Raw genomic sequence first — 15729 nt, 5'->3', positions numbered from 1 at the left:
TCTCTTTTCTATAATCCCATTTGGGTTTCAAATAGCCACAGCTGGTTTTTTAAGCAAACAAAACCTACATAATATATTACATAGTTATCTTTTCTTAATGAAGAAGCAACTTACATTCTATGATTTAAGAGTTTCTGATTTGTTCAAGAATACAAGGCCAGGCCCAGAAACCAGGTCTCCTCCCGGAGGGTGCCCTCATCAGTTTCAGGCATGACCTAGGACACGGTCGACTACAACCCGGTGGGGTCCATCTTGTTGCAGGTCCATGAAGACCTTTATCAATTAAGGGAGAAATTAACAAAATTCTCACCTGAGGAAGAAGGAGCGACTCTAGACATTCATAATCTTGAAACAGCAATCAAAAGGACTGAAATGTTATTATTCATCACTTTTTGAAGAGAAGCGCATAGAAGAGACATTTTTAATTTATTCTAGCATTGCAAAAATGACAACACTGTGCTATACTATCAGAGAATTCCAGTAGAAAGAAGCTTAAAACTGTAGCCTTTTACCTTTATTGTACAGCATGAGGAAGCATAACTTTTTTTAATGATAAATCAAAAGTTGTTGCCTACTTAAGAACATTCTGTAATAAACTCATTGTAAAACAAACAAACAAAAAAGAACTGAAATGGGGTTAAGGACTCACATTGAGAAGTATTTAAATGTTGTAAACCATCGTGTGTTAACAACTCCTGTTAAAGTCAAGGACTTATATTCTCCTCAACCTTCTAGATGGTTGCTTCCAACTACAGCTGACCAGAAATCATTTATGTTCCCTCTGGAATCTGAGGATAAACTTTGGTAGCCCCAAAGACAGAGTGGTTCATTTCCACATGTCTTTCCAAGAATAAAGTGAAAGATAGGATTGCATGTAAAAATCATGCAGGATCCTGAAAACATCTACCACAGAGCTGCTGTAAATGCCAACTATGGGATCAGGTTGCCATATGTTAATCAGAGAAAAGCATGTGTGAAGGCTCAGAAGCTGATCAAAGGGCCCACCATATCCAGCCTCACAGCTCTTCTGCCTTTGCATCGCAAGGACCCTTATTTCACTCTCTTGCCAATCGAACAAGCGGATACCAGCAAAGGATTTTAAGTATGATAGAACAAGGATTAATCCCAGCAACAGCAAAGATTTCCTTTCAGAAACCACCCATTACACCCAGAGGAGCTCCTCTGCATAATTTGAATGAAGAACATAAGGTCCCAACTGGAGCACTGAGTGTCTAGACAGGTTTAAGTTAACAGCCAAACATCTGAATACTATTAGAGTCAAAATATTCCTCAGTTCACACTGAATGTGACACACAAAGGGGGAACAACAGAATGACAGAGAGATTGTAGAGCACTTCCTCCTGCACATCTCTGAATGCTCAGATTGAACTTCAAGAAATTAGGAAGAGACGTATAACCCAGTAGATGACCAGAAATCACCACAGGGGCACAGGAAATATGAGAAACCAAGAAAATATCTTCCCCCCAAGGGAAAAGAATAATTTCTCTTCATCCACAGACAGTACAATAGAACTTGCAGAAATGTCTGATAAAGAATTTAGAATACTCATAGTGGCAAAGCTAACAGAGATGGAAGAGAATAGAGACAAGAACTGCAGAAGAGGCAGGAGAAAAGAGCCCACAAGTTCCAGGAGGTGAGGAAGTTCTTGCATGATCTGAAAGATGAAATACACATCATAAAAAAGAATCAAATGGAACTGTTAGAGATGGCTCTAATTGTAATACAGGAAATCAAAACCTCCCTTGAAAGTATTAAAAGCAGACTAAATCATACAGATGATTGAATCTCAAATCTCCAATGTAGAAGATAAAACATCTGACCTAGGGGGAAAAAAAAGCACCAAAAAGATAGAGAAAATAAGCCCCCAAAAATGAGGATAATATATGAGAAATACTAGATACCATTAAATGTCCAAGCATCCAGAAAATCGGTATCCCAGAAGGTGAAGAACATTGATAATCTATTCCATGAAATCCTAGAAGAAAACTTTCCAAACCTAGAGAGGTATTCAAAGATCAAGACCCAAGAAATACAAATGACCACAAATAAAATCAACCCAAGAAGATCTTCTTCTCCAAGACACATTGACCAACACCACAGATACTAAAATTGGCAAGAGAAAAGCATAAAGTTATTTACAATGGATACCCCATCAGGCTAACAACAGACCTCTCATCCAAAACAATGCAAGCAAGAAAATAATGGGAAAACACATTCAGTGTTAAGTAAAAACCATTTCAACCAAGAATACAATATCTGGCAAGATTATCCTTCACATGGGAAGAAAAGACAAGAACATTCTCAGATAAACAAAACCTGAAAGATTTTGCTGGCACCAAGCCAGCTCTCTAAGAAGTTCTGAATAGAGGGCTATACCAGGAAAACTAAATACAGACACACAGAAATAAGAGTTCAGAAACAACCAAGAAAATCTCCAATTTAATAGTAGGAACAAGTCTGGAGTTGAATTTTATTTTCCAGAATTTAAATGGAAAGACCGAACCACAACAGAAGAGAGATTAATTACATGAGACTGAACTGATGAAACAGCATTCTATGACTTGACTAAAATATTGCTGCTTTTCTTCTCAGCTTTGTTGTCCGGTTTTAAGGATTTTTGTCCTGTCTTGAGCTGTCAATAGATTCATGTACCTATTATTTGAACAGGATACTAACCTATTTCTAGGCTTTAAGTTTCAAGGAAATATCCTTTATATATATATATATAACTAATAATACCTATTTAAGGACCACAGGAAGCTATATAGCCTCAGTTAGGTCCTACTTTATAGTATGTTCATTCTATACATGGTGTTTCATGCCTAAAATCAGACATGTGTTCACAGATGTGTATATATCAGCTTAACTTTCTATTAAAAGTATTTAGGCTAAGATATTTTGGGAATCAACAAAATGTGTGTGTGGGGGGAAGGAATAGAAAACAACTGTAGATACCAGAGTCAATGTGGGAGGAGGATGAGAAATAGGGGGGGAAATATATATATAGTGTACTCTGGATGGGAAATTGCATTTGTATGCTGTGATGATGCTCAGTGAATAAATGTAAAAAAAAAAAAATAAAAATAAATTTAAAAAATAATAGAAAGTTATACACATAAGTGGTGAAGTGCAGTTCTGAAGAGATGTCCTAAATGCACGGTAATAGAGATGCCAGAGCCCTCCCTGGAAATACTGAATCAGTCTTGAGGTAGACATATTGCATGATCCTGGATTCATTCTGTTTGGTTGCTGTAGGGCATTCCATTGTTTGAATATACCATGGTTAATTTATCCAGTCTTCTGTTGATGGTCTTTTCTGTTGGTCTCAGGCTTTTACGTACTATAAACAGTGTTGTTATACAGTCATGCCTATTTCTTACTGAACATACAGAAGTGTTTTACTTGATAAATAGGAGTAGAAAGGTAGTCATGGGGTAGGTGGACAATAAACTTTAGGAGATAATAACAAAAAAAAAAAAACACAGGTGACAAAGAAATGATGTTATTATGTTATTATGTTGGGAAAAGTCAATAACCAGTTTCCCCATGATGCATGGAAATTATTTCTTGAATACACTTTCTCTACTTTTCCCACTTACACTCTTACTGATAAGTATATGTGTTATTTTTCACCATGTCTTTAGGGATGCATTTTTGTTTTATTTAAGATAGCTAATTATATTACTTGAAGAGAAAAAGGGCCAATAATAGTAATATTAGGCTAATATTAACCGAGTATTTGTTAGAGCTAGACAATGTTCTAATCTAAGCAACTTACAAGCATTTATGAATTTAATTTCACTGCAACTCTATGCTATAGCTGTATTACAATATTTGTTTTATATATCAGAAACCGAGTCATAGAGAAGTTTCATGTTCTGTCCAAAATTATTCAAGAAATTCCATTTAAATTGGTACCTTTAATCACTGCTTCATATTATGCATGTGTCCCTAAGATGTTCCAGTTTGTTTTCTGGCCAATCTACACATTGGAAGGCTCTTCTCAGTACACCCACTGAAGCCTGAGGAAAACAATATCCACAACTGAAGGAGAGCTTCTGGGAGAGACTGACAGAAATTCATGTGATACTTGATAAGATTAGGACTCGAGCTGAGTAACAAAAAGATAGGAGAAGATACCATGAGCACAAATACAGGAAGAAGTTTGTAGAATGCCATGTAAAAAATGGAGAATAGCAATACTACCTACATTGTAGGTTTGTTGGGGGAATTAAGTGAGATGAACTATGTAAAACACTTCAGCTCAACATATATACTATTCTTTTTAAAGTTTTTAAATCTCTGTTGTGATCACCCTTACAAGTATCGTCATCATCATCATCTCTTTTATCATAATTACACCCTATTTGCCAAAAAGTCATTGTCCTAGAATCTTTGACAACTCCATAATGTGATATCTTTTCTATTTTGAGCAGAAATTTGTGAAAATATCACAACTTTGCTGACCTTGGTAAAATTGCAAAGACTCTAATGAGGAAAAAAAAAAGTATCAAAATACTAAAAGAGAAAATGTACACAGTATTATACTTGTGTTAGTTGGTATATAGTAGATTATCAATAAATGGTAGCTGGAAGTAACACAGTGTTTTTTTGTTTTTGTTTTTGTTTTTGTTTTTGAGAGGTTTTTGCTATAGGGCACACATAAGTGCCCAGCATGCATTTTAAGCTGTCAGGTCTGGAACTCGAACCGTGGCTGACTATGTGGGAATCCAGCAACATAACCAGTACACCATGTCTAGTGCTATTATATGAAGAGACAAGGAGTCTACATCATGTGAGATCCCAGTGGGAAACATGTGGCACTTGTGGATAACATGAAGAGAGTTTAATAAAGGGACTATTTTAAAGCATGAGAAAGAGGGTGTCAAGGCCATGGAAGATTTTACAGTACTCTGAAGCTCTATTTCAATCCCTAGGTCTAACAGAGTAAGAGAGGAAGGTTTCCTCAAACTGGACAGATCTATGTGCAAAGGCAAACCCTGTGACCACTGAGAACGTCAGGTGAAAAGCAGAGCAAGCCTGCAATAAGTTGCAATAGGCATCCAGGGGATTAAAAATCCAACCTCATTATTCACCTTCCTTCTTCTCTTGGCTATGGTCTATACAGGTCAGCCTCCTACAGCACAAAACAGGATGGAAAAGGGTAGAGGGTGGAGCTGGGGAGTTCAACAAGATATTCCATCCAGGGTCTACTTAAATAGGTTAAGCACATATATCTCTGCATAGATACATATATTCACTAGTAAATTAGGTATAAAGTCTTATTCTGTTATGACAATAGGCTTCCTTTACCTTAAAAGTGAATATCAGTTCATATATTGTTTTGTTTTGTTTTGTTTTGTTCTAGTTGTTAATTCCTTGATGGCAAGGACTCTTTTCTTGTTGCTTCTCAGTTCTCATTGCAATTCCATACATTCTTAGGTCAATGTAGTTATTCCATGCATGTTTATTGAACTGTATTAAATATTTATCAGAGCTACCTTTCATTAAACAGTGAATCCCATTTCTGTAGGACTTTGCATCAGGGGGGCGGGGGGAGCATTTAGAGGAAAGTTTTCAGAATCTAGTCCAGGTCATAGAGCTGATGAGCCATGATACTGGATATAAACGAAGGTCCCGATTTCTGATCCAGTCCTTTTTCTGATAGGTCATTCTCTACACTTAATTGTTCCACCTGACTTGCCAATTCTACATTCAGCACCTTGGACAGTGCTCTGCACAGGGGAATGTGCCTGTCTTTCTTTGTTCGCTGATCCTAGCTCAATATTGGAACACTCTTAAGTATTCCATAATGGTTTATTGCTGAATTACAATAATTAATTAATGATGAGGAATAAAGGAAGAAAAAGGTTGTTCTGCGAAAACAGTATATAATTCCTTTCTATGTATGAGCTTTCCCCCAGAAACGATTTTATATGAACACCCTGTATTTACATGCTGATAAAATACATTGTATCTACAATTTAATGCTTACCTAACATAAATTGTTAGAGATATTCTTGATCAGCTGATTTAAGGGTCATAGGAAATCAAAGGGAAACCTAAGTATAATTTTACATTAAAAAAAAGTCATTTTCTGTGTTCCCTTTCACAGTATTAAAATACTATTTCCTATTTAAATGTCAAAAAAGTATTTCATGTACTGAGCTCATTCTGTGCTAATCTCCCAATCTATGGGTGGAACAACTGAATATTGGTTTCGCTCAATGAAAAATTATTAATGGAAGAGCTTTAGAAATCATTTCCTTGTGAAATATAAATCTGTCTCTTTGAATAAAGCATTCTGAAAGGCAGTCTAGAAAGTACTAATACAAGGTAACAATCTATCTATGCTACTGAACTTTATTTGACTGTGAGAAAAACAGTATAAAATTCTATTATGGCACATCGGAAAGTTCTGGCTCTAGCTAGGCCTTTGTATTTCTTGTACAGAAATCCTCATCAATCATTTAAAATCATTGACCATATCTTATACCTCCCTTTCAGCCATAGTTCAGATGGAAGCTGTGTTATACTCTAAATGGCTTTGCTTCTCAGATGTAAAACAGAATTTATGTTTACTATTCTTTTTCAGACACCCACACTTTCCTTCTGCAAGATAAACCTTATAACTGCTTTAAATCATCCCTTTTCTTCATGTGATTACTGAAAGAATGGCAGATTTACAGGCCTGAGACCATCTGTGCCCAGAAAAAGAGATTATTTTTTTTCTTAATAGAAGAGATGGCATTGTTTTATTGTCATTTTTATAATCTTACTTATCTGCAAACAGGGATCCTCCATGTTTGACCTGTATGTATTTACTTTGCTCACTCTGATAGTCCTCTCAACTTTCCTACTATCCCCTAGGAAATCAAGAAAATATCCCCACCTTTGGTTAAACTAGGGTTTCTCAGCCTAGGCACTATTTACATGGTGGCAACTGGCATTTCAGTAGTTATTGTGGGGAATGCCTGTATTCTGCAGGAAGTTTAGCAGCATCCCTGACCTCTACCTCTAGATGTCAAGGACATAAGCAAGTCCCCTTTCACCCTCACATGGTAACCACCAATGGTATCAAACATCATGTTGCAAGATATCCACTAGCAGGCACTCATGCCCAAGTTAAGAAGTATTGCAAAAGCATTACATACATGCTTAGTAAACTGTGAAAAGGAAATTGGAGTTAAGGTGCAGCTGCTAAGACCCCCCCCCAATGAGAGACCAGTAAATGGCTTAATGGTTAAGTCATTGGAGATTTACAGGCCTGAGACCATCTGTGCCCAGAAAAAGAGATTATTTTTTTTCTTAATAGAAGAGATGGCATTGTTTTATTGTCATTTTTATAATCTTACTTATCTGCAAACAGGGATCCTCCATGTTTGACCTGTATGTATTTACTTTGCTCACTCTGATAGTCCTCTCAACTTTCCTACTATCCCCTAGGAAATCAAGAAAATATCCCCACCTTTGGTTAAACTAGGGTTTCTCAGCCTAGGCACTATTTACATGGTGGCAACTGGCATTTCAGTAGTTATTGTGGGGAATGCCTGTATTCTGCAGGAAGTTTAGCAGCATCCCTGACCTCTACCTCTAGATGTCAAGGACATAAGCAAGTCCCCTTTCACCCTCACATGGTAACCACCAATGGTATCAAACATCATGTTGCAAGATATCCACTAGCAGGCACTCATGCCCAAGTTAAGAAGTATTGCAAAAGCATTACATACATGCTTAGTAAACTGTGAAAAGGAAATTGGAGTTAAGGTGCAGCTGCTAAGACCCCCCCCCAATGAGAGACCAGTAAATGGCTTAATGGTTACGTCATTGGACTCCCACATGGCTGACTATGGTTCGATTCCTAGATCCAGAGGAATTTATTTCAATAGACCCATCCATTCATTCATCAGCTTTTCTTTCATTGAGCCCTTTTTCCCTGAGCATTTGGAGATTCAGCAGATCTTGCCCCCTAGTAAATAACATTCTAATGATGAGTTGGTTTTGTAGTTATTTGAGGGATGTATTTATAAACTAAATCTTAAAGAGAACTTGGTTGGTAAGTACAGGAAAGACTAAAACACAAATAAATCTAAACTCCTATCTTGGAAATTCAAGAATTCTGGGAAGACTATTCACAGCACTTATATTAACCAAAATTTTACTTCATGTACTGGAGTTAGAAAAAGACAAAAACGCAACAATGAGCTTTAGGGTGTTGATGGCTCCATAAGACACCTATGTTTAAAAAAAGAAAAAGAAAAAAAAAACATTTTCTGTGTTCTCTTTCAAAACCTTAAAATACTATTTCCTATTTAAAGGTCAAAAAAAAAAGTATATCATGTATTGAGCTCATCCTGCGCTAATCTTCTAATCTATAGATATCCAATCCCCAAAAAATAAAAAATAAAAAAGTTTAGTAAACATAGAGGCTTGAGCATATTTCTTGAGAAACTTGGAGTAAGTTATGTAGTGAATGTAAGAGAAATTACAGATAATGTTTTACTTGCTTGATACTGGTCCATAATCTCAAGTATTTCTACAATGAGTGTGCATTTCTTTTATAATTAGAAAAAAATCAATAAGCTTTATAAAATAAAATTCATTAAAATTTTGGCTCCTGTACATGTGAAGTGTAGCCCTGTCAGTGAACACCTTATAGTAAATTTCAGTCTCATGGGTGATTATTTATGAGCAATGGGCAACCACCTAATATCCCTAGAGAGTAAGGAAATAAAGTTGACATGACAGCACTTTCCAAATTGCTTCTGAATACACAAAACAGCAGCAGGCCTTTGAAAACCAGGCCTACAGTCTCTGCCCAGGGAACAACGGTGCATGTAACAAAGTGATTTCTCTCTAGTCCTCCTCACTTCTCCCCCAAGTGATTTCTGCTGCAGCAACGAAAGCCTCTAACACCACCAGGTTGAGGCCTCTAGAAGGTCACATTTGCATTGGCTGGAAGGACAGTCCAGGTGTGCTGCCCATGGATACTGTCTGTTATTGCTTGTTTGCTTAATTACAGATTCTTCCCCTGCCAGCTCTCCTTCCTGGTCACCTCCTGCTGTGTGTTGCTTGGACTTTTAGCTGGCAATAGGAGAAAAGGAAATATAAAGCAGGAGATCAAGCTACAGATCTGTAAAAAAAAACAATGTGTAGGTCCATGCAAGTTGCTTGTAGAGTACAAAAGGGGGGGAAATAAGGTTGTTCAAGCAGAATTATTTCCTCAAGGACACGAATGATATCTTTGTCATGATTTTCAAGACTATGGCCTGAGTACCAATGCAGATGTGGTTTCAATCTCAGCTCTGTCAGCTATTTGCAATGTGACCTCAGAGAACTCCACTAAACACTGTGAGACTAATTTTTCTCTTCTAAATAAAACCTATCGCAATGTGCAAACTAAATAACTATTCTAAATTGTATTCAGGGTATTTCCACAAACCATTCATTTACTCATTCAAACAGCTGAGTACATAGTACATGTCAGAAATTCTGTTACATGTTGAATACATGATTAACTAAAGTAGGCACCATTCTTCCCCTCATGGATAGTGCAGTCTAATTAGAAATCGTGATGATGGGTCATGTATTTTTCATTTAGTTTACATGTGTGATAGGGAGAGAAGACAGGCAGGCATTTTAAACACTTGGACTGACTAGAGTTACAAATGCCCAAAGAAAAAGCAAAACCCACAAATATTCTGTTTATCACTCCTGGCATATGTACATACTCAATACCTTTTAGGTATTATTAGCTTGTCCTTTAATTATGCTATTGTTAATAATTTAAAAATCTGTTACAAAGTTGTCTGTTACTGATAACATAAGCTCATTAAAAAGTATTTTCCATTGTTGGGAAAGTCACATCTATCAGAAATAAAGTCATAGGTATCAATTTAAGAGATATTGGATTTTTGTCTATGTTAAATTTATGACTGGGGCTAGCAGGTGGTGTGGTGGTTGGAGTACTGGACTCCCTTGTGGTCAGGTCAATCATGGTTTGAGTCCTAGACCTGGTGGTGGTTTGCTTTCTCTCTTTCTTTCTTTCTCTCTCTCTCTCTCTCTTTCTCTCTCTCTCTTGCACACATGCCCTATAGCAAATTTAAAATAACTCTCTCTCTCTCTCTCTCTCTCTCTCTCTCTTTCTCTCTCTCTCTTGCACACATGCCCTATAGCAAATTTAAAATATAAATAAATAAATAAATAAATAAATAAATAAATAACTGTTTTAAATTTTACATTGGTCTTGCAACCAGGGGATGTAAAGGCCCAGACTGATCATTTGTCTTCAGCTTGGTAAGGAAATGAAGAAGGTAATCCTTAGTTACAAAGTATACTCCAATTGCTTTGAGTCTTAGCCTGTATACTTTCCAACTATTTGACTCTGAGAAATTAATCTCTATTCATTTTAGTTTTTTTCATATTTAACCCCATAGAGTTAATTGAAGTAGACAGTCCATATAAAGCATTAACATAGCCCCTGACACTTAGTAATTACTCAGTAAATGTTAATTATGGTTATTTTTCAGTGAGCCATAGAAGTTCATGTCTTTACTCTTTCACCTGCTTGTCCGCCCCAAATAAATAAGAGATGAAGCTACAAACACAAACATAGTCTCTTATTGGATAGTTTTACAAACAAAACTAACCAAATGATCATGAGAAGTCTGCATGTGAAAGATAAAGACTTTATCTGGCAACATATTTTTCTGGGGGGGAGGAGAGAGAAAGAGCTGACCATGAATATAAAATTTCAGTTAGATAGGAGGAAAAAATTCAAGAGCTCTATTGTACATTAATGGTGACTACACAAAATAACAATATATTGCATAGTTTAAAATTGCTAAAAGAATTGATTTTAAATGTTCTCATGACAAAAAACGTATTCAAGGTAATATATATGCTAATTAACTTGGCTTAGTCATTCTACAATTTACACAAATATCAAAATATCATGTGGTGTACCATAAATATATACAATTTTTTCTAATAAAATATTTTAATACTCCTATAAGTTTATAAATGTTATTATACAGAAAAAAAGTATACTTAAAGAGAGATTTAATTGTTTAGCAATAGAATTCTTCTTTTATTGTGATTTCAGTGTACATTTAACTATGCCTTTTGATTTTGTACATGTGTACACTTTAATCAACCAGCTGGCTTAGCCATTTATCCCCCTTGTTGCAAAAATTGCCTTATTTTTGCACTAAAACAAGCTTTTAAAAATCATAAGAAATACTTGTTTTACATAATCCCAATTTAATTCTAAAAGGTACAGAAGACATGCTACTATCTTGGCCCTTACATTGTCAGGCTGTGGTTATATAAATGGGACCCAAAAACAATTATTTATTGAACTTACACTCCCTGACACTGAGGCAGAATAGGATCCAGGATTAAAGGATGTGTCAATTTATTGATCTGTGGCATTTCTTCCAACTTCAATCCATGGCTTTTTAAAGATGCACATAAACCTAAGGATGGGTTTACCAAACTGTTGGTATATAATAGCTGTGGATCTCAATTTATATTCATAAGTTCTGAAGAAAAAGGAAAAATAATTATTTTCACATTTCACAATTGAGCTCTTGCTTTGGAAGTACTAATTCCTGTGGACTTGGATATGGACAAACCCGGGTTCCAAATTCCTCTTAGCCATTTACTCCCTATGTAATTTCACACTTCAGTAAGTGTTGCTGCGTGCTGGTTGCTGGGGGAGGGGGTTCCTGGTCATAATCACAAAATAATTTTCCCACATCTGTTTTTGTGGTCCCAATCACATCAGAATGGTTCTCCCTTTCAGAGGTCACTTCATTTTTAACAACTCGGTTGATATGCATCTTGCTCAACTTTGATATTTTTAATCAAATGCCTAGGTTTTCATAATAAATTTCTGTTCTGTCTTTCTGTCTCTTTAATCATTCTTTAGTCCCCTTCTTCATCTCCTCTTCCAACTATCCTGGGCATGAAGAAGCCACAACACAACTGAGTCCCTAACCCTTTGATCTCCCTACATTTCTTATTCACTAATCATGAGTATCAGTTAGAATATCAGGGATTCCAATTCTTGCAACAATTCTGCAACTTAATTGTAATTTTTTTTTTTACCACATTGGTTTTATTTCTAGTTTTCAAAATATAACTTCAAACCAGATTTTCATGACTCTGATTATTATACTCTTTCAGCTACACATACTGCTACTCTATTTATAACTCTTGGCTCTAGACTTGGTCACCTAGATTCTTGGCTTATGTGTATAACTAATTAGGTATTGGTGTTTTTAACTGGAGGACTCTCAGTCTCTTACAGACAGACTCCTCTATGTCCATCCTAGTTCCATTCCATCAGAATCACCATTATCCTTGTAATTTCCCCAGAGAATGGAGTACCTACCTGGAAGGGTCAGTTATGAGGACAAATTAAGTGAATAAGTATGGATGGGGCACTACATGGCACATGGTTCATTATCATTCATTTTTGATAACTGAACTATTATTTCTCATTATTCTCATTATTGTATTATATTTATTATTACCACTTAGACTATCACCAGTACCATTACTAAATGCTCTAAAAGCTTAGAATATAGAAAACAAGTAGACATATGTAGTGTAATAATTTCATAAATTAAGTGCTCTGGTAGATATTTGATAAAATGCTCTTTGGTTGCAGTTGAGAATTCCTAAATATACAATGTCTGTGCTTTTAATATTGGGCTGTCAGAGAAGTTATGATGCATTTTTGTTTAGAAAATATGCATAACTTTTCTGAAAACCCAACATGTAGTCACTAAAGAAATACACACACATAGTCACACACAAACATACACACACTTAAAAAAAACATACACACATTCTATTTGTATTCAATATTTTATAAAGGGAGAGCATATTGGCAGGGATCTTCTTGGTCAACCCACATGGGGCCAATGTGAATACCACTTTAAGGTGAGAGTTTCTATCTTTAGTTACCAGATTGTCCCCTGAAGTAATTGAAATCCATAAGCCTTACATATAAAGATGCTCAGTGCCAGTGATTATGATAGAACAATTTGAGTTTAGGCAATAATACTATTTTTGAAATGGAAGGGTTTGCTTAGCCTATATAAAAATGTATAAATACACATTTACTGAAATATTTACAAAAAGGATTTGTGCCTGGGTGACCCAGCTCTTGAATTTCTAATTCCACTACTATAGTTAGTCACCCTAGCTATTGCTTCCTGTTCCATCTGACAAGAGTCTAAATAATATTCAGTGAGTTTCATGAAGGAAAAGCCCAATGACCCCCTCTCTCTCTCTGGAGAATCCTAAAGCAGCTGAGCCAGAACTTGGTTCATGCTGCTGCTGACAAAAGGACAGTTTCTTCTTGGCCACTACCTGAAGGGATGAGAAACTAACGATTAACTCTCTTCACCTTTTATCTTATCAGAATCTAGAGAGGAAGAGGTCAGGAGGTGGCATTAAAGCTTACTTCCACTCTATTCATTGTTTGTTAGCTTTGCCTCTGAGAAAACTAGAAAATTAATTCTTATTCAGACTAAACCAGAGGAGGAAGTAGATAAATAGACAGGGGACTACATGCTTCTTAATCTCACTGTCACTAACATATCCTGATGATGAAGGCACCAATGTCTGGCAGTCATATCAGAGGCAGGGGAGAGAGTCGTGTTACAGAGTCACAGCAATTGAGTAGGTTAATATTCCTTTGCAAAGAAGGATGGTACTGCTTGTGTTTATCCTCACTGCATCATATTAACTCGCTGTTTGATCTTGGAAAAATTATTTAAACTCTCTGAATTTCAGTTGGTTTGTCTGTGTAACAGAGACATCAGTTGAGTTAGAGGATTGTTCATAGAATTAAAGATGATGTAGGCAGATGTGTGGCATGAAATAAGTATACAGTCATAGTTTCCTTCAGGTGTTGGCAAACAACTCTCATTTAATATCACATAAAAAAGAAGTACATCGGGAACCAGCAGTTAGCATAATGGCTATGTCACTGGACTCCCACGTAGTCAACCGTGGTTCGCGTCCTGGACCCGGTGGCTTAAAATTCACGCCGGGCGTGTGTGCGTGCGTGCCCAAGATCCCGAGAGGAGAATGGAGGAGAAGGGATTGTGGCGTGACCATCCCCCCTGGGGGATGATTTCTCGCTTTCTGTCTCTCTGTCTCTCTCTGTCTGTCTGGCGAGTGCACATGCCCTATAGCAAAAACCTCTCCAAAAAAAAAGTACATCAATTGATATAAAAATCAAATCATCAAGAAATCATTTTGGGGGGACCAGCAGTTAGAGTAATGACTATGTCACTACAGTCGACCACAGTTCAAGTCCCAGACCCAGTGGCTTAAACTCATGCCTGGCGTGTGTGCATATGTGCCCAAAATCCCAAGAGGAGGGGAGGCGAAGGGATTGCGGGGGGGCCAACCCCTCTGGGGGGGGGGGTGATTTCTCACTTTCTGTCTCTCTGTCTCTCTGTCTCTCTGTCTTTCTGGTGAGCACACATGCCCTATAGCAAAAACCTCTCAAAAAAAAAAAAATTCATTTTTGGATTGTGCCCCAAATCCAAAGACAAGAATGTAGAAGAAGAGCTTGTGGTGTGACCATCCCCTTTTTAGGGGGCAAGGTGAGTTTTCACTTTCTTTGTCCCTCTGTATTCCCCTGTCTGCTTCTGGCAAGCACACGTGCACTATAGCCACCACCACCACCCCCCCCAAAAAAAAGAAAAGAAATTATTTTCTGATTAAAAATAGGAAAGATTTGGGCCAGCCCCAAATCACAGCAGTTAAGTCCTAAGCACAGGGCGCTGGATCCCACATGGCTAATGCTGACTGGAATCCCAACCCTGAAGACTTGAAAAAACACACACACGCATGCCCCAAATCCTGATAGGATAGAGAAATGGAAGAAGAATTGTGAATGACCATGCTCTATCAGGGGATGCTTTCACTATCTCTTTCTCACCCTCTCTCGCTGGCAAGTGCACATACCCTATGCCAAAAGAAGGAAAATAGGGAAAAGTATACTCTGAAGAGTTCAAAATATGTTTTATCTTTCTGAAACTTGTGCTGAAAAATATTCCGAGGTCAAGAAGGTAAAATGTCCTGCCCAGTGAACAATATCTGCATGGACAGAGGAGGGGATTGTATCTACTTGTTATTACTACATATAGTAATAATCTCTGGATCAACTTGCTTTAGAATTATTCTCAACATAATACATCAGAAATTTGAACAAATCCTGAATATTTAACTATAAAAACTTAAAATTATAATTGACATTTGGATTTTATTATATTTTATTGTAGATAAAAAGAAGACCTGGTCCTTGTCTTCCATTAACCAAATAAATAAGGATAGAAAAAACATCCTAGCAAAGAAAATATATGGAATTTGGTGTAGATTTGTAAATATGCATATGGATTAATAAATATGTACAAGAAACTACAATACTATTTCAGAGTCTATAGTTTCAGGGATAGCATTTTGGTGGGTTTTAAAACATGATTCTAAAGCACTGATAATCATCAAGAAGTGAGGACCTATGTCCACCTCTTGAGTCTGGGTGGGTTTGTGCTTTCCATTAGCAGTTCTCTAACACCAACTGGATGCCCTATAATTTGCCTGAATTAGAAACCCCACAGTTCCCCTTCAGGTTCAATAATTTGCTGGAGGAAGCTGCGCGGGGCGCCCGGCGGAAGCCG

General features: G+C 36.8%; 1 pseudogene; it reads left to right on the top strand.

Annotated features, from left to right (window-relative positions):
• Positions 1-210: 210 nt before the first annotated feature.
• Positions 211-1102, top strand: LOC102491008 (IQ domain-containing protein H pseudogene; annotated as a pseudogene).
• The last annotated feature ends 14627 nt before the right edge of the window (positions 1103-15729 follow it).

This window comes from Tupaia chinensis, unplaced genomic scaffold (genome assembly GCF_000334495.1).
Source record: "Tupaia chinensis unplaced genomic scaffold, TupChi_1.0 Scaffold000235_1, whole genome shotgun sequence".
Lineage (NCBI taxonomy): Eukaryota > Metazoa > Chordata > Mammalia > Scandentia > Tupaiidae > Tupaia > Tupaia belangeri.
This window is presented reverse-complemented; position numbering and strand designations above follow the sequence as displayed.